The sequence below is a fragment of the Vombatus ursinus genome, unplaced genomic scaffold, assembly GCF_900497805.2.
Source record: "Vombatus ursinus unplaced genomic scaffold, bare-nosed wombat genome assembly UNPS02014945.1, whole genome shotgun sequence".
Lineage (NCBI taxonomy): Eukaryota > Metazoa > Chordata > Mammalia > Diprotodontia > Vombatidae > Vombatus > Vombatus ursinus.
Genome location: NW_020954723.1, coordinates 16,373,125 through 16,395,400, shown reverse-complemented (window position 1 = coordinate 16,395,400; position 22,276 = coordinate 16,373,125). Strand labels below are relative to the sequence as shown.

Genomic DNA, 22,276 nt, shown 5'->3' with positions numbered 1-22,276 from the left:
GAAGTTCATGTCCAGAGAATTAGAAGTATCCAATGTAGTGACATAAAGCAAAGTAGTAGGAAAGAGGTAAAGCTAAAAACTTAGGTCGGAACCAGATTGTAGAGGATGTAGCATTTATATGTGTCTATATGGCAGGCATAATGATGTCTTGGAATGCAAATACAAAAGTGAAATGTTTAGTCATTGCTTGATTTCTCTTAAGGAACCTAAATTCTCATTCTTGAGTTCCATACTTAACTGTTTCTTTGGTAGGAAGTATCACTGAAGGAGAGTAGGATTATAGACCATAGACTTAGAACTGGAAGGAACCCTAAAGATCACCTAATCAAATGTACTCAATTTACAAGTCAGGAAAATGAGACCCAGAGAGGTCAAGGAACATGCCCAAGGTCACAAGGCAGTAAGGGGCAAAACCATGATAAGACCTGGGTCCTCTGGCTCCAAATCCAATGTCCTAACATTTTGAGTAGAGGAGTTAAATGATAAGAGCTATGCTTCAAAAGAGTTTAATCTATTATTATCAGGAAGAGTGGATTGGACAGGGGACAGCGTGTAATCAGAAAGATCAGTTAGAAAATCATTAAAAGGATCCAGGTGACAGGTCCCTAGATAAGAAAGGTAGTTTTATTTTTATGTAGCATTTTATGAATATGTTTCGTATCCCTAACTAAATTATATGTGCTTTGAGGGCAGGGAAATTATCTTATGCTTTGTCTCCCTGCCTCCCAATCAATGCCTTGATCAGGGATACATGACAGGTGCTCAAATTCTTGTTGGATCACTGAGAAACATATTAAAAACCAAAGGAAATCAATGAAAGCAGGTCCTATGATGCAGGACCACAAAATGTAGTTAGCTGAGTCACAAGGATCCATTTAGATGGTTGGTAAATAATAGAATAGGTATTTCTGGGCTAGCACAAATAAGTTCAACTAAGCCTTTTCAACCCAGCACAATTCAGTCATGCTCATAATGTCAAGTTCTAAACTGCAGCCATGATTTAAGACAGAAGTCCAGTATGCTGAGGATTCCAGAAATCTTGTAAAGACCCTATTCTTTAGACAATGATATTGGGGAAAGTAAGCTTTAATATAATTTCAGCAAAATGAACCTGCACCTATGTAAGATGCCTGTGGAAAAATGAAGCATGCTAATAATAATTTGCCCTATTTGTTCTTATTGGAACATTAAACCTCTATGTGCTGACTTCCCTAATGGTAAGCATGTCCTCCTCCCCACTCCTGTTAGTACTGTAGAACAAAAAAGATCCTATTCTCCCATCTGTGAAATACAAAAATCAATCAGTGAAGTTATGCAAGTATACTCTTTATTTCTGTATTGCGTCTTGCAAATAGAGACATTTGAGAAATACATCGATTTCCTTAACAGGATCCAAATAAAACATTTTTACTGTAAGTTATATCCTCCCTGATTGTTCTTGATTAAAAAGAAGTGTGGTCAGAAAAAAAAATTACTAAAAATTATATCACTGGGCTGTATGTTTATTTATATAATTTTCATATCAACTTTTCCTTGTTTAGAATTTAAAAGCTTATTCGTCTATCTACCAATGTGGCATGCTCCAGTCAGGCAACTGTAGTTGTGAATTTTTTTTCTCCAAATCATTAATAATGCCTTCACTATTATTAGTAAAAAATTTTGAAATGCGACTTTTCTATTTTTCTATTACATACAAGAATAAACAACATTTTGCTTTCCTTGAGTCTTAAAAATCTTCTACAAAGCAAAGGGAAAGTGACTGATTTTCTTAGAAAGTATTTCATGGAACATACTGTATTTATCATAATAAAGAAGATGAAGAATGCCAATTGTCCAGAGTATGGCATGCAATTGGATGGGCAGCTCACTGACCCAGTCTATCCTTATATAACAACCTCTGGCAAGGGGTGGACAGGCCATAAAAACCATGAGATTTGTAGTTCTTTCCAGTTTGGAGAAAGAAGAAATTAATGTAAGATCGTCTTACAGCTATGGTGGGAGTTTTGAGACTCTCAAGAATGAGGTGAGCAGAAGGGAGAGGAGGCAGTTCCCCATGGCAACAGTATGACTGTGACAGCAGTTAGTGTCTGTCTGTGGTCTCTTTCTTCAAGACTATGAAAGATGAATTCTAAAGGGAATAGTAGAGAAGTGTGTGATTACATATTTTTTTCATTGCAGAGGTTTGCTCCAGTAGTAAGATCTCCGAAAGAAACAAACCCACTGGAAGAACAATGATCAATTGTCCCTACTCCACCTCCTTCCTTCCCCTTAATTGTGTATTTTAAAAAGTCTGTTAAAGAACGCATCTGTGAGATTTAATATTATTTCTCATAAATCCTTGTTAGAGGCCTTGTCTTTACATTGTCTAGTGTCCCTTGGATTGCATCATGAAGGTGCAGTGGGAGACACACAGGAGAAAGGGACCTTTCCTAGCTCAGGACTGAGAGCTTAAATCTCCACCCCCCAACCCATTATTAGAGAGTTTTGCTAACTAGGGCCATGGGAATGAGTCATTCCATAACTATAATTTTGAGGGAAGAATTACGATGAATGGGGGCTATATTTTATAAATCTGTTCACTAGACACAAGTCTGAGAGTAACTGGATGCTACAAGTACACAAAACGACAATGGTTAACATTTATAAAGCACTTTAAGTACAATGCTTGACAAATATCTCGTTTGATCCTCACAATCCTAAAAGTTTGGTGCTGTCCTCCCCATTTTACAACTGAGGAAGTTGAGATGAGACAAGTTAAATTAGTCTCCCAGGGTCACACAGATGGCAGGTGTGTGAGGCTGGATATGAACTCCAGTCTTTCAAACACTAGATCCAGCACTCCACCCACTGTAGCACCTGGCTGCACCATTAAGTGAGGCCCAGAGTTGAATAGGAAGAAGCTAATTAGCTGAATTACATTTGGGAATATCATGGAACACAACAGTATCTGAAGAATTAAAATTGGTGCTGGCCCAAATGGAATGAAGACAAGGCACAGCAAGTGTTAAGTACACTGCAATGTTTTACCAGCAATGACTTGCAACGATGAATTGTTGAAAGACCTAGAAGGAGGCCTCTTGTGTTGGGGGTAGATCCTCTATGGGATTTTCTTCAGACATGGGTAAGAATTATGCAGGATGTGAATGCATGGATGGCTTCTGGTTTACACTGTTGGAGGGAATATCTGCAACAGTGAGTCATGGATCCGTTGGAGAATTGAAGTATATGTCAATGAAATGAGAAAAATAATATTTCATGGTTCTCCTCGTGCCTATCTGGCCACTTACTCCTTCTCATTCTCCTTATGGATCTTTTTCCAGCTCACCCCCATTAATGTTAGGCATCCCCCAAGGCTCTGATTTGGGAACTATTCTCTTCTCCCTCTAAACTATCTTGCTGAGTAATCTCATCAGTTCCTATGGATTCAAGTACCATCTCTATGCATGACTCAGATCTACAAATCCATTCCTAATCACCAACTGCCTCTTCAGCATCTTGAACTAAATGTCCTATATACATCTCAAACTCAACATTTCCAAAACATATTTCCTGCCAAACTTTCTCCTCTTCTGAACTTCTATTACTTTCAAGGGCTCTACCATCATCCTAGTCACCCAGGTCTGATGGTTGAGTAGGAAAATATTGAAAGTCCTTCCATTATCAAGGGATGTCAAGCACAGCTGTGCTGACCAGATATGGCCCAGGCTACGGCTGCAGGGAGACAGCTAGCACACACCTGGTGAGTGCAGTAGTGAGGGGCATGAACCCAGTTGGCTATCAGTACTTAAAGGAGAGTAGAGTCCCTGGTTTCAGTTCCAAAGCAGAGAGGACAGCTGTAGTTTGCAGCCACCAGAGGGAACACAGGGAGAAAGATCATTTGTTGAACAATGTGGCTGGAGGCCCTAGCCACGGCCCAGGAGTGGAGAGGAGAACCCAAGATTGGGCCCTGGGACAGATCTCAGAAAATAACAGTAAGAAGGACCTGAGATTTGGGGCATCATTGCCCATACCTTAGGACTACAACTTGATTACACTAACAGCTGCTAAAAACAAAATAAAATAAAAAATAAATAAATAAAAATGAGTAAGCAAAGGAGAAAGAACCCAACCATAGATAGTTACCATGGGGATACAGAAGATCTGGGTTCATATTTAGAGGAAGATAGTGGAGTTTAAAAAAAGCCACTTCTTTTTCAATAAGAAACATCAAATGGGGGCAGCTAGGTGGCACAGGGGATAGAGCACCGGCCCTGAAGTCAGGAGGACCTGAGTTCAAATCCGGCCTCAGACCAAACACTTGACACTTACTAGCTGTGTGACCCTGGGCAAGTCACTTAAACCCAATTGCCAAAAAAAAAAAAAAAAAGAAACATCAAATGGTCCCAAGTACAAAAATAGTTCTGGGAAGAACGTAAAAGGAACTTTAAAAATCAAATAAGAGAGATTGAGGAAAAATCAGGAAAAAAAAATAAGAGTAGTCCAAAAAATATTATGAAAAATCAACCAACTTGAAATAGAGAATCAAAAACTTAAGGAAGAAAATAATTTCTTGAAAACTAGAGTTGGGCAAGAGGAAGCTAATGATGTTCTAAGACACCAAGAAATCATAAAACAAAATCAAAAGAGTGAAAAAATAGAAGAGAAAGTGAAATATCTCATCAGAAAAACAACTGATCTGGAAAACGGATCAAGGAGAAATAATATATAACATAAGAATAGTCGACCATTACAATAAAAAAAGATTCTTGATACAATATTCCAAGAAATTATCAAGGTAAATTGCCCTGAAGTTCTAGAACAAGAAGGTGAAGCAGAAATAGTAAAAATCTACTAATTATCACCTGAAAGAGATCCCAGGAGGAAAACTTACAGGAATATCATAACCAAGTTTCAAAGCTCCCAGATTAAGGACAAAATATTGGAAGCAACAAGAAAAAAAGCAATTTAAATATCATGAAACTACAATAAGGATTACACAAGACCTAGTAGGATCATAGGTCTTAGAATACTACATTCCATAGAGCAAAAGAGCTGGGGTTATGACCAAGGGTAATTTACCCAGCAAAGTTTCATATAATCCTGAATGGAAAAAAAATGGACATTTAACAAACTGAAGGACTTTCAGGTTTTTATGACAAATCCCCCAGAATTTAAGGGAAAACTTGACATGTAACATCCAGGAGAAATATAAGGTAAACATGAAAGACTAATTATAATGGACTCAATAAAATCAAATTGTTTACTTCACATATGTGAAAATATTAGCAGTACTGTTATGATTGTTTTCATTATTTGGGTAGTTTAAAAGAAAGTTGGGCTGAGCTGAGTATGATGGGGTGATTCTTAAAAAAAATAAAACTATAGGGAGAGATAAAAAAGAGTAATTATCTCATACAAATGAGGCATAAAAGGAAAAACTGATACAGAAGAAGCTAGTGGAAGGGAAGGCATGATTTAAAGAGGATGCATATATATATATATATGTGTGTATATATATATGTATGTATAAAAGTCTTCTAAATACAGAAAGAAATAAGAGAGCAAGAGGATAGGGCTGGGCAAGAGATTAATGGAGGGACTTTTAGAGGGGTGGGTATTAAGAAATAGGAGGGCAAGGTAGCAGGTAGAAGTAAAGCAGAGGAGTGAGGAGAGATAGGGTAAAATAGGAAGGACAGTGAGAAAAAATAGGAAGAAGGAAAATATACAATAAGTAATTGTAGCTTAGAATGTGAATGGGATGAATTTACTCATAAACTGGAAATGGATAGCAGATTAAAAATCTGAATTCAACAATATGTTGCTCAGGAAACATTATAAAAATGAGAGATATACACAAAGGTCAAATAAAGGGCAGAAATAGAATTTATGTAAAAAAAAGCAGGGATAATAATCATGATCTCAGACAAAGTTAAAGTTAAAATAGATATGATCAAAAGTGAAAAACAGAGAAACTACACTATGTGTCAGCGATATTATGCAATATGGTTTTAGACATTTAAAATACCAAGACAGTATAAAATACCTGAGTGTATACCTGCCAAAATAGACAAAGGAACTATATGAACATAAAACATAAAATGCTTTTTATACAAATAAACTCAGATCTAAATAATTGAGGTAATTTTATTGTTCATGGGTAAGTAAAGCTAATATAATATTTAAAATGACAATTTTACCTAACTATTCTATCTATTCAATGTCATACCAATTAAATTACTAAAAGATTATTTTACTGAGTTAGAAAAATAATAACGAAGTTCATTTGGAAGAACAAAAGGTTAGGAACTTCAAAGAAACCAGGAAAAAAAGATGTAAAGGAAGTAGATTCAGCAGTATCAGATCTTAAACTATAGCATAAGAGAGAACATTGTTGAAGCATAAAAAAGGATAATTTCAATTATTTTAAATTAAAATTTTCTTGTATAAATAAAACTTATGTAGCCAAGAATAGATGGAATGCAGAAAATTGGGGGGAAATCTTTTATAAACAGTCTCTCAGGTAGGATGTGATTGGGTTGGAATATTGCTGTGGTGTAGGAAGTGATGAGCTGGGTGATTTAGAAAAACATGGAAAGACTTGGATCTATGAAAGAAGATACAAATCACCTTGAGAGAAACAGATGACAGAAATAAGTATAGTACAGTCTTACATATATATGTATCTACATATGTGTGTGTGTGTGTGTATACACACTTAATTGTAGCCTTCTTTAGGGTGGAGGGGAAGAGGAAAAAAAAAGTAAAGTAAAAAGTGTAGAGCATAGAACAAAAGAAAATCAAGAAGGAAGCAACGAAAAGCTAGGCAGCTTTGAAAATAATGTCTAGTATTTATTATATAGGTTTTCTTGAAATAGAAATTTGTTTTATATTACATCCTCTCTTATGGTCTCCTGTATACATGAGAAAGTGTTGTTTTTTTCTCATTTTGTATTTAAGCTTAAATTTTAAAAATTACAAAACAAAAATAAATCAAAAGTAAAAAACAATCACATAGGATGAGCAGGCATAGATGGGTTGCAATCTGCATCAACGGTGGGGAACTCCCAAACTGTCGAATTTGAGTAATCATACTGAATTACTGACTGACCTCTTTCCCCGTACTCTGCAACCCAAACCACATGGCTAATGAAGATTTCTCAAAATGGAATAAGTTTTGCCCTCATCAGGGAAGACAGTGTGAAATCACTACCATCTGCCTCTCTGGAGTGGGACCATGAATGTCAAACCTTCATTTAAGGCAGGCTTGCATAACCCATGGCCCTCAGGTCTCTTACTTGCTGCTTGTGAGCCAAAGGATTTTGGGAGGCCTGTGAAAAATGCAGTCTTTTGTACGTAGAAGAAATCCTTTGGTGTGATACAAATCCTGGGCCATAAGTGGCCTACTGACTGCAGGTTATGCAGGCCTGATTTAAGGACAAAGCTCAGCTCAGGCATTTCATCATTTCTCAACTGACTGTACTACCTTGAGATTCTCTGACTTCTCCAAGTCCCCATGTCAGCACCTTCTCCCCTCCACTGTTTGCCTCCATTCCCCCAGGCTTTTCGGCCTCCTTTTGTGTGTTGTCTTCCTCCATTAGATTGTGAGCACCTTGAGGGCCAGAATTGTCCTATATGTATCCCCAGCACTTAGCACAGCGCCTGGCATACAGTAGATACTTAATAAATGTTTATTGACTATTGAAGGGGGAACCCCCCCACACTACTTCTTGCAGCAGCCCATTCCATATATTATTAGCCATAATTTTTAGGAAGCTTTTAAAATCTAAATTAGCTACTTTGTAACTTCCACCTGTAAGGGATAAGGTATCATGCTCCCACAGTTTAAGATAACCTTTGACATCTTACAACATCAGCAAAGAAGTTACATTGTTTTAACAAGCTTGCAAAATCTTGCAACAACAGGAAAACGGGGAAAAGAGCCGCCAATGAGAAAGACCCTAGTCTCTGAAAATAGACTCCAAAGTTCCTGCTTTTCAGTCCAGAGGGCAGAACCAGTTTCAACAGACCCTAAGTAATACAAAGGGCACGGGCCTCTTGAACTGCGCATGCTTAACTAGCTAATATCATATTAACTGACACACCCCACATAAAATTAGAGCCTCATTAACGAATCATGGGTTGTATGACCAGGCATGTCAAGGGGACACGGAACGGGTGGACATGTAAGATTGTAACCCGGAAAGGAACGCACCAATCCGGGCCTGGAAGGGAGGAGTCACGGCGTTCTAACAGTATAAAACTTTTTCTTGCTTCTGTATTTGGCGCGCTTTCTTTCGGGAGTTGTGCCCAGTTCTGAACCATAATAAACAATTCTTCCCTCACTCCGAGCTTAGTTTCGTTTTCTGAGGGTCTCTAAGGCCTCATTTCTGAGATACCCACTGCACCTGAGTTTTCCCTGTAAGGTCAAATATAACAAGTCTTTGTCCCCTTCCACATGACAACCCTTCAAATACTTGAACAGAGCTATGCTCTCATCTCTCAATGTTCTCTTCAGTCTAAACATTCTACCTGCGTATATTGAGACATGTCACAGTATAGTTGATAGTTCAACCAGGAACTGGCCACTTGTGTCAGGACTCAGACCGATCTGTTCTGTTACTGAATGTTATGGCTATTTCAAGTATAAGCACGTGGACCTGGTGTACCTTACAAATGCATTGAGGGTAAGTAGACTTCAGATACCTTTGAATGCATCAATTTGTATCATCTTTCTCCAGTAAGCTAAAGAAAGGTGCACACAGGAGTTCATATTGTGCTTTTGAACCTTAGTAATTACAACAATGGATTATGTCAGTCATTCTAGCCGTCTAGTATCCCTACCTCCTCCCTCTGGGGAAAGAACCATAATCTGACCAACTAGTTTCCTCACAGACCTAGGACCTGAGACTTTCAATCTCTCCCATTCCTTGGTCTTAGAATGAAAGTTATCATCTATTTAGAGATGAAAGGGATCTCAGAGCTCCTACTTTTATAGACGAAGAAACTGAGGCTCAAACAGATTCAGTGATTTAAGGTTATATGGTGTGACACAGCCAAGATTAAAACTCAATTCCTCTGACTCCAAATAGCATTCCTTCAAGAGAAAAGATCATGTAAATAAATAGGATATATTCCTTATTTAATTGACCAAATTTTGTCCATGTCAGTCATTTTGTGTATTAATAAAATCATCAAGCTAGAAAAAAAATCCTTTCTGAATTCCACCCCTGCCCTTCTTGATATTAGATCTGATCTGAATGACTGTTGCTTAAGAGCCAGATCTACTGTGAACAAAGAAAAGGAAGCTTAAATTATTCTCAAAAGATTTATGTCAACAGTCAATTTATATCAACTGGGCCCAAACTAAAATCTTCCCTTTCAATCCCCAGTTTCTATTCTGGATTACCTGAAATTTAGTATAAACAAATAAATAAATGAATAAAGAATGCTAATTGCCAAAATGTAGCCTATAAAGTCAGGAGCTATTCAAACAATCAATTCCATTAACATTATTGGAATTATCTAGCTGTCCCCAGCTATATCATAATGAGCACGATATTAATTAGTTTCATTCAACAAATAAGCTTGGATGAATATCCTTGACATTTTTTTGTTCAGGATGTATTATTCAAATGATGAAATTGTTCAAATAGCTCTCTCCCTGAGTCTACACAACTCTATTGGATTTGGTGTATCACTAGCCATCTCATTTGATGTGAAATCTGCTTCTAAGAACATCTTGTTGCTTTTAAAAATGTTTACTGCCAAATCCTATGTCAATTAATCCATGACAATGATTTATCCACTAACTTAAAATAGTGTGTGTGTGTGTGTGTGTGTGTGTGTGTGTGTGTGTGTATGAGAGAGATAGACAGACAGACAAAGAGACAGAGACACAGAGAGAGACAGAGAGAGAGAGAAAGAGACAGAGAAAGATCTAGGATGACCAGGGTAAAATAGGGACTTTTACTTAGGGGATTTCAAGAATGTTAGGGGAAAAGGATACTAAACAGGGTAGAGGGCATCAAATTTAGAAGGCTCAGGCCAAAACCTAACCCTCTTCACTCCTGCACATCTATCCAAGAGAGGGTGATGGCAGGAAGCGTAGGTCTGCTACCATTCCCTGCTTCTGCAGCTAACTCAATTTGCTAACCACAGGCTGGCATTGTTGCCAAATGCCAGCTGCTACTTCCTAGAATGAGGGAAGTTTTAGTCAGGGTTCTCCTCTTCCTGCTAATGGTGGCAGTTTCAATACCCTGGGCAATGCCTGTTTAATCCAAAGCTAGGGGGAATAAAGAGTGAAGAAGAATTGTGGGAATGGCTCCTAATCTTTAAACCTTTGAGCCAGGATGACTATTAGGGTAAAGGTCCTAGGAAGCAGGAACAGGACCAGAGGACTCAGACCTGTAGGGATTTCCTCCAGATCTCTGAGGGGCAGCAGGAGTAGGAGGAGGCAACCAATCATTATCTGGGATTCTGCTGCCATAAGCTCCTACCTGCTGAAGCTCTCAGCTTTCCCCCTTCTCAGTCTGCATTACTTCGAACAGAAAGGTGCCCTAAGCCGCAACAAAGTATGTGTGAGGCAGAGGGGAGAGACGCTATTTCACATTAGCCCCACCTGGTGGTAATTGAATCAGAGCAGTAGTCAGGGAGCTGTGGTGAGCAGCGCTGTTCATCTGCTCCTATTTGGCTCTCCCAGCCCTAATAGTGACTCATTATCTAAATGGGACTTTTGGTGAAATAAACAAACAAAAAAACCACTCTTTTGCTCTGAAAAATTGTATTGAATGGTTTGTAATTCTCTTATCTTTTTAGTCTCAGCCCCTAGCCAAAGACAGCATACTGGCAAAACAACTCAGTGTTAGGTCTCTCTCTTCTGAAGCTGTTTTTCCCTTAGTTGCCTCCTCCCAACTACTTTTCTATTAAGTATACCCCAATTAGCATTGGTTTTTGTTTGGCAGGCCAACCACACTGTTTGTTTTTCAGGGTGGTTTATCAGATTAGTTTATTTCACTTTGGAAGTCATGGAACTTCTGATCTTTTTTCTTTTAAAATTGTTATTTTCAGTTCCAAATTCCCTCTTTTTAGCCCCCATCTCCATTGAGAAGGCAAGCAATATGATACCCATTATACATGAGAAATTGTGCAAAACATATTTCCATATTAGTCATGTTGCAAAAGAAAATGAATTTCTAATTCTTTGCCACCACAGAGCTGCCATAAATATTTTTGTACATATGTGTCCTTTTCCTTTTTCTTTGATTTCTTTGGGATACAGATCTAGTAGCGATATTGCTGTCAAAGGGCATGTGTGGTTTTATAGCCCTATAGGCATAATTCGTAAGTGTTCTCCAGAATGGTTGGACCAGTTCACAGCTCTACCAACAGTGTATCAGTGTACCTATTTTTCCATATCCCTTCCAGCATTTGAATTTTCCTTTTCTATCATGTTATACAATCTAATAGATATAAGGTAGTACTCAGAGTTGTTTTAATATGCATTTCTCTAATTATTAATGATTTAGAACATTTTTTCATATGGTGATTGATAGCTTTAATTTTTTTCTTCTGAAAACTGCCTGCTCTTATCCTTTGACCATTTATCAATTGGGGAATAGCTCTTATTTTAATAAATTTGCCTCAGTTCCCTTTTATTTGTGAAATGAGACCTTTATCAGAGAAACTTGATATAAATTTTCTCTTGGTTTCTTAATTTCCTTATAATTTTGGCTGCATTAGATTTGTTTCTGCAAAAACTTTTAAAATTTAATGTAATCAAAATTTTCCATTTTACTTCTCATAAACCTCTTTATCCCTTATATGGTCATTCATAAATACTTCCCTTATCATAGATCTGACAGGTAATTTCCCTCCATACTCCTCTAATTTGCTTATGATATCACCCTTATATCTAAATCATGTACCTATTTTGACCTTATCTCGGTATATGGTGTGAGATGTTGGTCTATGCCTATTTTCTGCCAGACTGCTTTCCAGTTTTCCCAGCAGTTTTTGTTGAACAGTGAGTTCTTGATCTAATAGCTTGGATGTTTGGGTTTATCACATATTAGGTTACTGTGATACGTGTATCTAATCTATTCCATTGACCAATCACTCAATTTCTTATCCAGTACAGATTATTTTGATGATTAGCACTTTGTAGTGAAGTTTGAGATCTGGTACTTCTAGACTTTTTTTTTTCACTTTTTTATTGGTTCCCTTTAATATTATTGACCATCCAGACTGCTTGTAGAGAAAAAACTAAACATCTAAAACAAAGAAATAAACATCTAAAACAACAATTAAAAAACCATACCTAGACGGGGCAGAGCCAAGATGGCGGAGTAAAAGCAGTAACTTGCCTGAGCTCTCCCCCAAACCCCTCCAAATACCTATAAAAAAATGGCTCTAAACAAATTCTAAAGCAGCAGAACCCACAAAAAGACAGAGTGAAACAAATTTCCAACCAAAGACAGCCTGAATGGTTGATCAGAAAGGTGTATCACGCCAGGCTGGGAGAGAAGCACAGCTCAGCATGGGCACACAGGCTGCAGCGAACCTGGAGCAGGCCTCAGTGGACTGAATCACAGGCAGCTGTGGTGGTTTCGAGACTTCTCAACCCATGAACGCCAAAGACAACTTAGAAGGTCAGTGGAAAAAGTCTGTGGCTGCGGTGAGAGAGGAGCTAGGTCTCAGCCGAAAGTCCAGAGCGTGCCCTTGAGGCAATGGCTGCGTCCTGAGCTTCTGGTCCACAGACTGAGGGGGAATCAAGTGGCTGATCAGAGGGGGATTTCAGGGATCTCTCTGCTGGTGCAGGATTCTCTTGCTTTGCCTGTGCTTGGATCTGGGTCACAGTTCTGGGTGGTGGTCCTGGGGTGAGGAGGAATGCTGGCATGGTGAAGCTTATAGTGGCTGTGGAGAGGAAACCCTCCTCACAGTTCCAAGACAGAAAAGAGTGCTCATAGACCAGAGCACAGGCCAGGAAAAGAGTAAACACCTCACCCTTGATCATACCACCTTGGAAGAACTGAAAATGTACAGGTCCCTAGAAGTATCTCTGAAAACAGCTGCACAAAACCCCTGAAACTGGGGACAGTACATTCTCCACACTGGAAACAGACTCCTATCTTAACAAAGAGTTTATAACTCAAATAATTGGCTGAGATCATGAGCAAGCAGCACAAAAAAGGTCAGACTATATTATCTTACTTTGATGACAAAAAAGATCAAAACATACAACCAAAAGAAGACAACGAAGCCAAAGCTCCTATATACAAAGCCTCCAAGAAAAATATTAATTGGTCCTGGCCATGGAAGAGCTCAAAAAGGATTTTGAGAAGCATGTAAGAGAAGTAGAGGAAAAACTGAGAGTGATGCTAAAGCAGACCCAAAAAATACTGAAGAAAATAACACCTTAAAAAATAGCCTAACTCAAATGGCAAAAGAGGTCCAAAAAGCCAATGAGGAGAAGAATGCCCTAAAAAGCAAAATTGGCCAAATGGAAAAGGAAGTCCAAAAGCTTAATGAAGAAAATACTTCCTTAAAAATTAGAATGGAGCAATTGGAAGCTAGTGACAATTTGAGAAATTAAGGCACTGTAACACAAATCCAAAGGAATGAAAAAATAGAAGAGAATGTGAAATATCTCAATGGAAAAACAACTGACCTGGAAAATAGATCCAGGAGAGAGAACTTAAAAATTATTGGACTATCTGAAAGCCATGATCAAAAAAAGAGCCTAGACATCATCTTTCAAGAAATTATCAAGGAAAACTGCCCTGATACTTTAGAACCAGAGGGCAAAATAGAAATTGAAAGAATCCACTGATCACCTCCTGAAAGAGATCCCCAAAGGAAAACTCCTAGGACTGTTGTAGCCAAATTCCAGAATTCCCAGGTCAAGGAGAAGATAATGCAAGCAGCCAGAAGGAAACAATTCAAGTACTGTGGAAACACAATCAGGATAACACAAGATTTAGCAGCTTCTACGTTAAGGATCCGGAGGGCATGGAATATGATATTCCAGAGGGCAAAGGAGTTAGGACTAAAACCTAGAATCACCTACCCAGCAAAACTGAGTATAATCCTTCAGGGTGAAAAATGGTCATTCAATTAAATAGGGGACTTTCAAGCATTCCTGTGGGAAAGACCGGAGCTGAATAGAAAATTTGACTTTCAAATAAAAGACTCAAGTGAAACATGGAAGAGGTAAATAGGAAAGAGAAATCATAAGAGACTTATTAAGGTTGAACTGTTTACATTCCTGCAGGGAAAGATGATATTTGTAATTCATGAGTTCTTTGTCAGTATTAGTGGGAGGGAAAAAAATTATATGTATGTACAGATAGATAGAGGGCACAGAGTGAGTTGAAGAAGAAGGGGTGATATCTGGAAAATAAAATTAAGGGGGGAGAGAGGATTATACTGGGAGAAGGAGAAAGGGAGAGGTAGAATGGGGTAAATTATCTCACATGAAACAGACAAGAAAGGCTTTCACAGTGGAGGGGAAATGGGGGAAGGTGAGAGGGAATGAGTGAATCTTATTCTCATAGGATTTGGCTTATGGAGGGAATAACATACACAATGGGGTATGGAAATCTATTTTACCCTACAGGAAAATAAGGGGGGAAGGGGAAAAGAGAGCAGGGGGTTGATAGAGGGGAGGGCAGTTTGGGGGAGGGGATAATCAAAAGTAAACACTTCTGAGGAGGGATAGGGTCAAAAGAGAGAATAGAATAAATGGGGGGTAGGATAGGATGAAGGGAAATACACTTAGTTTTTCACAACAGGACTACTGTGGAAGTGTTTTGCGTGACTACACATCTATAACCTGTACCAAGATGCTTGCCTTTTCAATGAGGGTGGGTGGGGAGGGAGGAAGGGAGAAAATTTGTAACCCAGAGTTTTAAAAAACACATGTTAAAAAGAAAAAAATTTAAAATTAAAAAAAAAAGAAAAAGAAAAAAACCATACCTAAAAGGAAAATTTTCAGGTTTCCATAAGAGAGGAAGAGAAAAGGAGATACAGAATTATTGCTTTGAGGTCTGTAGCAGGGAGTGGAAGTAAAGTAGTTTCAGCAAACTAACACCTGTTCTGACACTCTTTATGCCCTATCAGTCCAAATAGCCTCAGTTGCAGAGTCCTGGGCCCTTTCTTTGTGACACTTGTTCTGCTTGTGCTTCCATTCTCCCATGTACACATGACTTCTCATGACTGGTTACTGGTCTATGTAACATCTATACATTTCATCAGTATCTAAATTCTTCTTCTCCTACTTCTTCCTGGACTAATTGTTAAATGTCACCTAGTGAGTACGATTTATCATTGTTCATCCTATCATGTTGCTCTAATTCACTTAAGGGATTTTTTTTTACACCTCCATAAAGGGATCACGTGGTATGGCTACATTTTCACTCATATCTCATTATCAATTCCATTTCTGTGATTAGATTTTGTACTTTCAAAAACCATCTTTCTTACAGTAGGAAGACTAACAGGCAGTGAGGAGGAACAGCATTCCAGGCATAAAGGACAGCCTATACAAAGGCATGGAAACAGTAGATGAAGAATGAATACAACATCCCAAAGAGCTGCCAAGAATATATCGTACTAGAGATGGAAGCTTATTGGAGAGGACAGAAATTCCCACCAGCATGTCCCTCTAGATCCTTCAAGAAGATCATCCTGACCCAGGATTTATGGAGTTGGAGTTGACTAACAAACCCAACCTAAAGGAAAAACAGATTTTTTTTAATGTAAATTGCTATATATTCAAGAGAGAGGGAGATTTATAATTAGAAATTTTTTTTCCAGGGGAATCCTAGCTGTGGGCTCAAACAAAAGAAAATTATGCATTCATCTTTTATAATTTTCCCAAACTGGTAGAATATGTAAATCTGATCATCCTAGCAAATGATTCATCAGTTTGGGTGGGGAGAAGATAGAGTAAGCAAGCTGAGTGTTTCCTTTCCATTGTCTTTCCAAGGTGAGGTATGAAGGAAAACCAAGCTATGCCCAAAGGACAGAGATGACGGAGTTACTAGAAAGGAAATCACACCGGAGGGGCAGATACAGGAAGTGATTAGAAAGTAGTGACTCAAACTACCAGTGAAAACCAGAAAGAGGGAGTAAGAGCCCAGCTTAAAAGTCATAGCACCACTACATTGTTAGACTTAGTTGGGAAAACAGTATGTTATGCCAGTTTGGCAGGAATGTGGAGTATGGGAAGGGGAATAAGACGCAGTAATTCAGGGAAATTAGGCTGCAGCCAACTTGTGAAGGGGTTTCAGTTCCAAGCTAAGGAATTTAAATTTTGTTGTAGGGGTAACAGGGAGCCAGTGAAGGTTCTTAAGTAGAGAACTGACATAGCTGGACTTGTGACTTAGGAAGCTATGTGGCTTGGAAAGGAGGCAACTGGAAGTATGGAGAGTAATTATGAGACTATTGCCAGTGAGACATGAGGAAGTGTTACAGTCTAGAGGTGCTAGGAACCAAAATATGTTAGGTCTAGGGGTGCTGGGAACCCTGAAATGCAAGTGCATAGGGTGCAGGTCTGCCTTGAAAGAATTCAACCACTCAAACCTTCTTTCAGTCCAAGTAGTGAGTTTTTTATGACACCAGTTGGGGTGAGCAAGATCCCAGTAAGTCTGTGCAATTTAATGGGGGAAGGATGGACACCTTTATACAGAAAGACAGTGGGAAGATCTGGATGTGATCTAGGAGTAGCAAATAGCCTGGGGTGGTCTGAAGGTAACGAAGAATGAAGAGTTGGGCTGTGTTGGAGGTAACAGAATGGCTGCATTGGGGCCACAATGAAAGGACAGTTGAAAGGATTATACTGGGATGAGCTCAATGTCTCAGGCAAATGCCAGGGATCTAGGTTCAGGGGTTGGGTTCCTGAAATTTGTGGGAAATTTCAAGAACTGAGGGTCTTTTCTTTTTGGTGTTCCAGATCCCATACCCTGTCAAAAGGACACCTGATATAGTTAAAGCAGGGGGACTCAGCAAATGAAAAGATATTAGGAGCAAGGGACAGGAAAGACTTCAAGATAGCTCTGAGGTTGTGAACCTGGAGGTCTGGAAACATGGTGGTACTCTTAGCAGAAACAGGAAAGTTTGGAAGAAAGATAGGTTCAAGGGGAAAGACAATGAGTTTCTTTTTAGACCTGCTAGTTGTGAGATGTCTATGGAATATCCAGGTGGAGAAGAGCAGCAAGAAGTTGTTAATATGGGGCCAGTTCTCAAGAGAGATTAGGGATAGAAATGTATCTAAAAAAGGCTGGGAATACAGAGCTGTTTAGCTGAAAAAGGTATGGACAGCAAGGTGGTGCAGTAGATAGAGTGCTTGTTCTGGAATCAGGAAGACCTGAGTTCAAATATGACCTCAGACACTAGCTGTGTGACCCTGGGTAAATCACTTATCCCTGTTTGCTTCAGTTTCCTCATCTGTAAAATAAGCTGGAGAAAGAAATGGATAATCACTCCAATGTCCTTGCAAGAAAACCCCAAATGGGGTCATGAAGAGTCAGACATGACTGAAATGACTGAACAACAACAAAGCTGAAAAGGAAAACCACTTCTGTAAACCTTCTTGTCTGGGCCTCACCCTCATAAGGACAGACACTCTTGTCCAGCTCCTTTCAGGGATTCCTGTGGATAGGACTTTTCCTCAGTCAATACCTTCATTCTGCCCTTCAGGGGTAGATAGGAACTCCTGAACCTGCCAGGGGAAATGCAACAATGGCAGATTTGCCTGAGTCTACTAACTGCCTCTGAGGGAAGTATCTATTCTCCTCTCTCATGCCACACCTTAGCTCATTCCTTGCCCAAGGGAATTTCAAATGGCTTAATCTTTTCCCTGCTTTTGGACTTTGTACTTCTATTTCTCAGTTAAAAAAACAAAACAAAACAAAAAAAACTTTGTTTGGTTTTCAGCCTCCAGTCAGGGAAACCCTCTAGTAATTAGAAATAGAGCTTCCATTATACTTGGTGTGCAGCTGACCATAGCCTCCCTCTCAACTGTTTCTAAGGAAACTAAATACAAACCAATAATGCCTTGAGTTAAGCACAGTCTTATCTTAATACCAGCTTGTAGAGACTAGGTGAACAGCCTAAAATTTAAAGAAATAGAACTAAGCTTTGTAACAGATACTGGGGGGGAGGGGGAGGAAGGGGAACAGGGAGAGAGATAGGTGAAGTGTCACCATTGTTGCTCTCTCCAAACAAAAACAGTTAGTCATTTCTGTATTAGCATTTTCTATTCAGTTTAACCTCCCTGGTTGGTTGGGAAGCAGTGGCGGTGACAGCAATAGTAGTGATGGCACTGATCCACTACAGCTCTTCTCTCTCTCTCTCTCTCTCTCTCTCTCTCTCTCTGTTTCTCTCTGTCTCTCTCTCCACCCCAATCTCTTATCTCTGTTTCTGTCTGTATCTCTCGACTCCTCTCCTCTCCTGAGTATATTGTTTTGCTCATATTTCTCCACTGATGAGATTTCATCTTCCTCTCCTTCTCTGATGAAAGGAGACTTTTGTCTTGTCATTTTAAGTAGAGCCCCATTTCTAGGGGTTTGCATAAACAGGCATTAGAGATTTCATATCCACCAGCTGACACTGATCTCCAATGCCCTATTATGTATAGATTTAGGAGTCATATGACAAGACATGATTGAAACTATAACTGATACTATTACCAAGAGAGTAAGTACATGTAGAGAGAATAAAGAGGTCTCTGGACAGTCTTGAGGTCCCCTATGGCTAGAGAGCAGTATATAGATGAAAGGCAAGCTAAGGAGAAATTCTTATGAATTAGGTACTGATTTTTCACACTAGTGTCCCAAGGCCTCTGGCTCTGCTAGCTCTACGTCCAAGCCCACTAGCAACTTGGGGCACCTTCCTGCCTCTTGCTGCAGGTTAAGAAATTCCTAGTTAATGGTGGATGTGTGTGTGTGTGTGTGTGTGTGTGTGTGTGTGTGTGTGTGTGTTTTGGCAAACTAAGTTATATACTGTAAAAATTGGTACTTTGGAAGCTAGAGTATAAACATTATTAAAACTATAAGCCTCAAACAGAGTTTAAGAAACTTTTCAGTTTCAGTCCCAAATTCCACACTAACTTTGTCACCTCCTTTTACTCTTTTCCTCTTTGTTTGGATATTAGGTTCTGACCATCTGTGTTAATCATTATTATGCAGAGACTAAACCCAAACTTTGTCTAGGCAGTGAGAATTGCATTTTTGGGGCAGTTTCACAATGAAATGAGTACCATGGTGCCTGATTACATATAGCTTTGCTTGCAGAGTGGAGTGTTGTCAAGTGTCTAAAGTAGCAGCCAAGGCCTGAACCTAGAAAATGTTTGATCCGAGAGAGTAGGAACATAGGTCACATCCCATCCTTCCTAAAATTATAAACTTGTCGCAAACACAGTCACACCACCCTCTTTATTCATTAATAGGTCAAGACTCCCCTATTACACCCCCTGTTACCACTGGCTTCCTCTTAACCCAAATATTTGCTCTTTAAGGGGGTTTTTAACCTAACTGCAACACAGGCACTGGTGTCAGATACTACAAAGGTCAACTTATTTTCATAATATAATTTCATTCTTATCTCATTTCTATTTCTGTATAAGTTTTATAAGGTATATAATTATTAGCATAGTACTACATATATATGTATGTATGTTATATATACATATACATACATACACACACACACACACACACACACACACACACACATATATATATAAAATAGAACAGGGACTGGACCTGTGCTTCATTGGTATTAGGAACTCCTGGATAAAGAAACTTGCCCTACCAATGCAATACCTTCTCTATAACTTAGAGACTTTAAAAAAAATAGTATTTTATTTTTCCAATTACATGGAAAGAAAAATTTTAACATTCATTTTTGAGTTCCAAATTTTCTTCCTCCCCTTGTCCCCTCTCCTCTTCCTAAGATGGTAAGCAATTTGACATAGGTTACATATGTGCAATCATGTAAAACATATTTCCATATTAATCATGTTGTGAAAGAAGAAACTGAACAAAAGAGGGAAAAAATGAAAAAAAGTGAAAGTAGAATGTTCCTGCTCTAGATGTGAATAGCATTTTTCATCATGAGTCTTTTGGAATTGTCTTAAATTATTGTATTGCTGAAAAGAGCTAAGTCTATGTTACTTGATCATTGCACAATGTTGCTTTATAACTTAAGGGTCTTGAGAACTGATCATTGCACTGAGAGGTTAAGAGACTTGCTCAATGTCACACAGATAAGATATGTCAGAGGTAAGACTTGAACACAAATCTTTTTAGCTCCAGCACTGATGCCATTGCAATTAATAGGAATATAGACTACATAGTTTATATATAAATATTTATATACATACATATTAGGAGTGAGTGTACAATAATTTTTGGATGATGGGGTATACAATAAAAAGAATTTGGAGATTACTGGTCTAGTAAAAAGAACACTGGACTTAGAGTCAGAAGATCTAGTTTGAGTAGTGGCTGTGCTACATACTACCTTTGCAACAAAGGGCAATTCATATGACTTCTGTGTGCTTCATTTTTCTCAACTACAATATGGGAATAATAACCCTGGCACAATCTACCTCAGAAGACTATTGACAGAAAAGCACTTTATAAACTGAAAAATGCTACACAGATACTGATATTGAGACAATTTGTTATTATTATTAATGGACTTTCCATCAAGGCCCAATTTAGGGGCCACCCCATCCATGAAACCTATCTTGATTTCTCCCATTTGGTAGTAATCTCTCCCTCTTAAATTAACCAGAACTTCTTCTTTGTATTTTTATGATTCACATTACAGCTATTCATTTGGCATGTTTTATCTTCCCTCCCAGATTTTAAGCTTCTTGAGGGCAAAGATTGTATCTGATTTCATCTGTGTATCTTCAGCATCTAGTATAATGTCTGTCTATAGTTATAGATGCTTGTTTGAATTTGATCACTGAATAAATGGGTATTCAAATTGAATCTTTTATTTAATTTTAATTCAAAAGGTTGCCATGAGAATAAAATGAAATAATAGGTATGAAAGCAGCTATTATTAGACTAGGGAGAGGATGTTTGAAGATTAACACCCCCTTGAATGGTGCCTTACATTAAATTCTCTGTAATGGGCACTGTTTTATTTTGCATACATTTGCAGCTTACAAACTGTGTTTCTTACCTAACAAGTGGCCAGGTGGATCCAGTTAAGGTGAGTTAAACTAAAGACCTCCAAGCTGAGACAAGTATTTGGTAGCATTTCTGGATTGGCAATAAAGACAGCATCATGCTTAATAATAAAACACCTTGGGTTCTAAGTAGGTAACAAACTATTCTTTTGTCATTAACCTCATTTATTTCTTTACTCCCCTGCAGACTAGTAGGTCACATAAATAAATGAGGTTGGTCCTGCTTCTTTGATTATGCAGGTTATATATTCATTTCAATCACTGTAGTAACAAAGTTCAAATAAAATAAGACCCAGTGACATAGATAAATGATAAATAGTAATCTAATACACTAAAAGCTATGAATTGATGTGAAAATAATGCTAAGTTCAATTAAGATGTACAAATATTAATTATTGCCCACTATTTTCAAGGCATTGTGCTAGGCACAATGGGACACAAAGATAGATTTGATACAGTCTCCATTCTCAACAACCTTAGTGGAAGGAAGGATAAGCATGCCATTAACTATGGGACAAAGGTGTGTGAGAGAAGTACCAAGGTAAGGCTCAAGCAATGTGCCAATAAGGGTGTTTGTGTGTGTTTGTGTGTGTGTGTGTGTGTGTGTGTGTGACAAAGAAGGCTTCATAAAGAAGAAGGTGTCTGAGATAGTGTTTGGAGGAAGGACTTCAACTGATGAAGATGGAGGGTGAGAAGAAAATCCATCCCTAGCATTAGAAATGCCATATACAAAGGAAGGATGTGAGAGAGGGCATGACAAGAGTGGGCGATGGAGAGTAGTATCTCTTCTCTGGAATGTAGGGCATATGAAGGAGGCAGGGGCAGTAATGTGAACTGGAAGGTTTTGAGTAGAGAAGTGCCATGATCATGTTGGGTTGATCACCTTGGACAGAAATGTGGAAAGCAGATTGGAGAGGGGATGGATTGAAGGAAGGAAAACCAGCTAAAAGGGTTTTACAGTATTCTAGGAGAAGAGGTCAGGGCCTGAACTAGGGTGGTTTCAAGAGGACATAGATAAATAGTTATATACATAGATGGATAGATAGATAGATAGATAGATAGATAGATAGATAGATAGATAGATAGATAGAT

General features: G+C 38.5%; 1 protein-coding gene across 1 annotated transcript in view; it reads left to right on the top strand.

The window, feature by feature from the left end:
• The window catches only part of TSHR (thyroid stimulating hormone receptor), a 182,143-nt gene that overhangs the window by 78,214 nt on the left and 81,653 nt on the right, over nucleotides 1-22,276 (top strand). The gene's annotated exons all lie outside the window — the stretch shown is intronic.